The following is an 8,141-nucleotide window of genomic DNA, read 5'->3' on the forward strand; positions in this document are numbered from 1 at the left end:
AATCACAGCCCGATACGTCATATGACATAACCGATAACGCAACAAAGATATACACTGTGCAACCTACTCGCGCCGCTTACCCAACATGGCGGGATGGCCAGAGAGACAGTGGGAGGTTTGAATCCAAAAATGGCGCAGCGCGAGATGACCTCCAGCCGCGTAAAAGAGTACACGCACCGCGTAAAGTGAGCATCCCGGGTCTGGCAAGGTACCGCATAAACGTGGAAACGCATAAAGCGGGGTAATACTGTATGTGTATATATATATATATATATATATATATATATATATATATATATATATATATATATATATATATATATATATATATATATATATGCAAGTAAATCACTGTAGGTGCACGTGATCTAGGTATATGCTGAAAGCCACAACGAAAAAAAGAAAACACGAAGTTCCCAAGCGATTTCGTGTAATTCACATCTTCAGGGGTGAGTACAGACTTAGGAAGAAATACATAACAAGGCTTATATATACAGTGGAGGAGGTTGAGATCAAGTCCATAATGGTCCGGTCACTAGGTAGTGACCCTACTAATCTTCAAAAGCACCACAGCAGTCGGTAGTCAGGTCAGAGGGTAAGATGACCCAACCTTGTCACCTGGTTACAAATCTTCTTAATTATGAAATTATCCAGTTTGTACATACCATTACGTGTACTCAAATTCATGTTGACAGATTCGGTATGTTTAATGAGACTGGATTCTATAATGTTCCTACTGTCAATTGAATTACAAGGTAATATTGAGGAGGCATTATCCCAGTCAATGCAATGCTTATTATCCCTCAAATGTACAAACAGAGCATTGGATTCCTGGCCTGTCCTAACACTATATTTGTTGTTTAAGTCTATTTACAAGATCTTTACCTGTCTGGCCTAAGTAAAACATATTACATTCCTTGCAAGGAACCTTATAAATGCAGCCGCCTGTATTGTTGGGGGAGTTCTTGATTAATATTTGTTTAACAGTGCATGAGTTTTTAAATGCCACATTGATGTTTCAGGTTTTTAGTTATAAAGGAATTTGAGAGAAATTTTTGTGAAATGGTAATACTAAGAGATTCTTATGGTCATGGGTGGGCTTGGGATCAGTTCTATAAAAAGATTTCTGAGTAATGTTCAGGCATTTGTCTATAAAAGATCTGGGGTACTTACGGATCAAGCTAATATTGTAGATCTATTTATATTCCTCCTCAATGAATTCCGGGCTGCAAATTCTCAAAGCACGTAAAAACATGAATGAAAATACTGACTATTTGACTCTATTATGGTGGGCAGAATATATATATATATATATATATATATATATATATATATATATATATATATATATATATATATATATATATATATATATATATATATATATATATATATATATATATATATATATATAGTCAACCTCACTTTATGTCCTGCTTATTCGCTGCTTTCCACGCTACGCTGTGCCAGAACCTCCAGGATGCTCATTCCGCCGTGGTGTACTCTTTAATTGGGTGAAGTATAATTTGCTTGTTTAGCTCAAAATTCATACAAATTATCCCAGAATATAATTTACATTGCTGGAATTCTTACAATATGATGATCGTTTTGAATATAAACATCATGGATTTTGCATTAGACATACAAATTTTAGATCTTATGTAATAATTTGGTTTACACAAAGCAAGTATTTTATCTTTTGTGCAAAATATATGAAGTTTACATTCAAAATATTCCCTGACCTGCAAGGAATCCAGAAATGTCAATTATATTATCCTAACTTTAGTCTGAGGTATTATTTATTACTAAACGTTAAAATCTAGTGTTTCACCCAATCATTTCTCAGAGAGGTAGGGGCCAGTGAGCTGGGAAGAGGGGGGGGGGGATTTGAGTCCATTATTTGAATGGACATTAACCTGGCGACTGTATTTCTCTTAAATATTAATTGTGTGAGCATACCATCATAAAATTTAGATGTTATTTTTACTACAACATAGGTATTGTGTCGGAAAAAGTGGAGTTTGGGGGTCGGGCCAGTCTCTATTGGAATTAATCCCATATGTTCTGTTGTTCACTTTACGCGGTTTTCACTTTGGGTTCAATTGACCGCGTAAATCGGGGTACTACTGTATATATATATGATATATACATATATATATATATAATATATATATATATATATATATATATATATATATATATATATATATATATATATATATATATATATATATATATATATATAGCAGAAGGTAATGCAATCTTTAAGATATACAGTAGAAGTCCAAAAATCCGGACTGCTTGGGGATTGGGTCTTTTCGGATTTTCCGGATTCTCAGGCAGTTCTTTTAAAATTCAAATTTAAGGAGGAATAAAGAAGAGATGAACAGGTACATTTTGATAGTTTATTCATAAGCAAATATAACATGCTTCATTTATCAAAATGAGCAGTTTTAAAGAAAAAGATGTGAATTCTAGAATTTTATTCTTTGCCTTTTTATATCATAAATTGTAGACTTTCCAATGTCGTATGTTTCCATTAGAACAGTATTGCTCACACCACGTTCTAGTTTCTTAAATATTTCAAGTTTGTCACTCAATTTCAACGTGTTCTTCTTTCTCTTCACACAACGAAGTTTATCTACTTTAGGAGCCATTATTATGGGCTTGTACAGTACTCTGTAAATGGAAAGAGTAGGACTGAAAATTACATATGTTGTCACAGTTTGATTGCTCGTTTTAAAGTGGCTACCACGTGGTCGCTTGTTGTCACTGTGCAGCTGTGGCGCTCGCACATACACACAAAAGCCCCTAAAAAAAAAAAAAAAAATTTCGAAAAGTCCGGATTCTCGGGTGGTCCGGATTTCTGGCATCCGGATTTTTGGAGTTTTACTGTAAATAACTACAGTACAGTACATTATCATTTTGTATGTATTGAATTGAAATAAAGTAAACTACCTGTACTGTATTAATACATAATAGATGATTAATTGAACATTTACAGTACTAGCACAGTATCTTAATTCCTTTTGTTAATTTGATAATTTGAAGGGATGGCAGTGGCGGTGTGATGAGCAATGTTACTACCCTAGTTTGTCCAGGTCTAAGATCTATACATCTCAGATATTTCTATTACTGCACAGTATTTTCAATGTGACATATGCATTAAGTCAAATACTCTATACATATGTTGCGTTATAATCCGAAGAATCCCCGTATATAAAGACATGCTGTTAAGTAAAATTAAGTTACATTAATTTAAAAGTGATACTAGCCGATTAGCTCGTAGTATTCATACAGGAAGAGATGCCATATGTCAATGCAGGATTGAGTGGCAGGGCATACTGTTGCTACTCGCTTGGTTTTGATAATGCTAAATTTATATTTGTTGGTCATACAATACTTTAATTTATCATCATGTTGGAACACAAAGTAATAATGTACCCTATAAGCTGTAGTTACTTACTGGCTTTGTATCTTTATATACTGTAGTTCATTACTGTACAGGTCTGCCTAGCGCCATGCTCTACACCCCTGAATCTTTGAAACCCCTAATTTTGGTTAGTGTGGATAGTCAAAGCCACGGATGTTGAGGACCATCTGCATTGTACTTGAATTTTTACCTAGCATAACAATTTTAGAACAGAATCAACAGCAAGTACAAAGACAATGGTATAAGAAGAAGTACTGTACAGTAATTCTTTTTGTAATGATACCAAAATTATTTTGTAGTGTAAATTTAGCTTAATAAACTTTGGACAAGTTATGAGAACCAAAACATCATGTATAAATCTGTAACAAACAGTAAAACACATTGCTGTTTGATCTTCAGAGCATAAAATAATCTGAAACTTGTAAACTGAAGTGCCAAGGGAAATCTTGCATTTTTTTTTGAGCTTTGAGTTGAGGTTTTAAATTTTGTAATTACAATATCTTAAAAAAAAGAAAGAAAAGAATATACAGAACTATTGATGTGTAAATTTAATTATATACCCACAGTTCTACCTAAATATTGCAATGCGTGTATTAGGTGTGAGATTCAAGAATTGTTTTTCCTGATATTAAGATTTTTTAAGATTTTAATACATGACATTTTTACACAGTTTATTGATTTTTTAATAATTGTTAGACTGCTATTTTAGATTTGCATAAGTAAGTAAGTCCATATTCTTTTTTATAAAAATCTTCACAATGACATTACACAAGACAACAACCCACTTTAATACACTGCAGCATGGAGAAATATCATCGAGCTCCATTCATATTTAAGGAGGAAATTTTCATTAACTTCCTGTAAAATATTAACCCACATTAGTTTTACAACTGCAGAACCTAAGTTTGGCACAGTGTGATAATAGTAGTATTACTCAAATTAGTACATTTAGAATGACATTTATGTTAAGGCATTGGATTAGTTAATCCCTTCTCATTTGGGTGGACACCAACCTGCTCAAAAAGAAGTAGTTGATAAATGTTAGCTTTTGAAAAACAGCCTGTATTAAATGAGTGAGATGAAAATTTTTTGTGACAGCTGATTTTATATTGATTAGAAAGTTAGGCTTCAAATATCTGTACTTCTGTATTTAGGTCATGACTGATCGCTGCCATTGCCTTTGCTATGTTACCATTACAAATTAGGTACAAAAGTTTTACCAAGATGTAAAATTTGCCTCGTCAATCACACATTTTTCTACAGGTGATACTCCTCCCACTAGTTAGGTATGTGTGAGGTTTTGCTGTACTGGTATAAAACCATTTAATTGGACCAAATGAAAGTCGGACAGTAAATCTCCATAGTAATTAACAATAAGAAAAATACCTGCCTTATTACCAAATACTGTTCATACTTGACTTTCCACAGATCCTACATAGCTATAGCAACTTGTACATCAATGCCTAATTCATATGGGTCCTTATTAATCAAAATATTGACAATATGGGCCATTGCATTTTTATATTTGTGGTCTTTCAGTTTCTTCATATAATGACTTAAAAGTAACCATAACTATCACTTAATGTCATGCAAAATATGCTTATCTAGATCCCATAATTTGGTCTCATTATGGCTCATAAGCAGGAGATCTAAACTTCCAAAGTTACATTGTACCTACTGTACTCAGTTACTGTTAAGAACTAGTGGTTTCTCTCTTACAGCAAGTGATTGATTAATTTTATTTATTTTTATACAACAAAACTGCAGTGAAATTTTTTTGTTTACCCAATGAACATTACTTTGTTAATCATGAGGTATTATCAACATCAACCATAATTTCAAAAAGGGCATTTTTTTTTTTTTTTTAATGAAACTATATCACAAATGCATATTATTTTGTGACTTCTTTTATAATTTTTGTGGCGAAGGGGCCAGCACTGTCAAACTACAAAACCTCTGGAAATTGTTAATTTTGTTTTTATTTACCATATAGCAATCTTGCAAAAAATATCTGGAAAATTAGTCCGAAAATTAGATTCAACCTGATGCATTTAGCTTCCAATTTTGACAGGAAGTTATATAGACATTTGTATGATATTTAATGAAAGAATACATTTTTAACTGCTTTATTGTGGATGATGCTACAGCTTGTCTAATTTATATGAGGTTAGTATACTACAGGTACTGTACACTTTATATATAAATATAAAGGAACCCCCCCCTTACAGTACTAACATAAGCTGTTAAATCTTTTCTGAGCCGCTATGGTAAATACATAACTCAAGGTGCAGTTTATCTTAATTTTACCATAAGACAAATGAGTTCCTACTATCCTAAAAGAAAAAAATTACTTCTTAGGTAACTTGGTTTTAAAATCACACAACTTACAATAATGTAAAAATTGTTACGGTTGTAGGATTTGTGGTGCAATTAAGATTGATTATAACAAAGTAATCAATTTATGATACTTTGAGTGACATTAGAAATTTAAAATATATGAAGTAGCTAATGAAGATGTCTTTTTAATTTTTATTATTTCGGGCTCATTATAAAAAAAACTTAAGTCATACAATGGGGCTGAATGGTAGTTAAGATAAAATCACTCTGGGTAAATAGAATATTTTGTTAATAAGATAATATTGGCTACAAGATACAGAATAAATTAACCTGCAATTCTGGGTTATTCTTTTATTTACATAAAAAAAGCAGAATAGCAATGCATCGCAATAAACAGGATTATCAACAGTAAAACTTGTTAAAAAAAAATAATACATTTAATTTTAGAGTTTAATCTGGCAGCAATTACCAGTGGGTCCCATGAATTTTAAACGTACTTTTATTGAGAGTAAAAAATAATCAAAGTACAAAATTTAAGATGCAGACAACCAGCCTTTCCCCTGGTCACTTACTATTACTTGCCTCATGACAAAGTTCTAAAACGTTATTAATATATAGTTTTATCAATCATGGAACCTCATCACTGTAGCAGTACTTACATTAATAAATGTAATAACAATTTTAACTATGAAGTTATCAACTCAACTGATGTTTTAGAATTTTGTTCCCTTTAACACATAAGCACCTCTTTCTTAACATGACTATGCCTCACTGTATCTCCAAGTCCAAGGGCAGTATTTTAAAGATGTACTGTAGGTGAACATGTAAGTGGTCATGTTCCCAACTTTTTGATTAGTTTAATGTCCTTTGCTGAGTTTGCCTTTTTTAGACTTGCTCAGGAGTTATCCCATTTTGTATGTTTACCTCAAGTGCATCTTCTGAATTTTGCCTAAAAAGCTGTGATTTACAGTTTTCCCATTAGAGGGATGAATTTGTTTCTCTGAAAGTATTATCAGAGTTTAATTCTGTGAATATCCCAGTGATTTCTTACCACCACCACCATCATAAAGCTCATGTACAAACCTAAGAGTTCCCACCACTTCCCTTTGCAAAAATCCTTTTCCACCATTATCATCAATGTCTTTCAGGCAAACCTCAATATGCTATCTTACTGACAAATTGATGGGTAAACCTGTTTTTTTTTAAGGAGTCAAAGGGGGCTTAAATAAATTTTTCAAGACCATAAAAAGCAAATGTGTACTTCAGAAACACTTTTTAAAATGTTGGTATTTGAGGTTTGACTGCAGATGTTGTGAAAGAGGGCAGCAATAAAATTTAGCTGCTTACAGACCTAATGCAATGTGCTATTTTCAGCCTTTTTATAGTCTATATACAATGATAATTTTCTTACTGTTGCATATGTTAAATCATGGGTAATTCAGTTCTGTGGCTATTTTACTTTATGATATGACATCCTACAATTCATTTTATATATTCTAACTTAAAAAGTATCCCATATGTTTAAGTAACATCACACTTGCTTACATGTACAATTTTCAAGCCACAAATGACAACACAGGTTATCTGAAGAGTTCATAAACAAAGAATTCCTTTGGGCTGAAAGTTAGCAAATGCATTTCACATACTAGCATTATAAATCCCCTCCAACTTCCCATCCTTGGTGATTGGTCCTTTCTCAAATCAATAAGATATCTTTGCATCATGAATTTTGCTCATGAGTTGTGTGTTGCCACAGTGCATGTCCTTTTCTTAATAAGCGAAAAAGGATTCCTCTTTATCATTTTTTAGATGGTTAAGTAAATTCATTTATTCCATCAAAGACTAAAAGACATTTTCTACATCTATATTTCATTATTTAAAACTCTTTTGATATTGTCACTCTTGTATTTGTGAAAAACATGTATGTCAGTATGGTGCAAGGGTATTTTGTAAAATACTTACCAGTTATTTGCCAATAAGCATTCTCTTCACCCTGCTCTGTATTTTATCATCCCATTCTCATTATATTACAGTAGCCTCTTGTTAATATAATTGCTTTTGGTTCATCTGTAGTTTCCATTTTGATAATATGGCTGTAACAAATATCGGGTATATGCATGAATGATAGGTATGACTTCAGAATTTGATAATAGGCAGATTATCATGTAAACCAGCAATGATATTAACTGGTGCTACTGTGTGGAATGCCCATGCACCCCTCTTTATCCTCTGTATTCCCACTCCTCCCTATTGTGCTTCCTCTTCCTCTGAGTATTCTCCTTATCCTCCACATACTCCAATCTCTACCCTCCTCCGGATAGTCCTGTTACCCCTAATGCATGTAAGACTCACAGACTACATTTTGTTGCAA

This window comes from Homarus americanus, unplaced genomic scaffold (genome assembly GCF_018991925.1).
Source record: "Homarus americanus isolate GMGI-L3 unplaced genomic scaffold, GMGI_Hamer_2.0 scaffold34921, whole genome shotgun sequence".
NCBI classification, from domain to species: Eukaryota; Metazoa; Arthropoda; class Malacostraca; order Decapoda; family Nephropidae; genus Homarus; species Homarus americanus.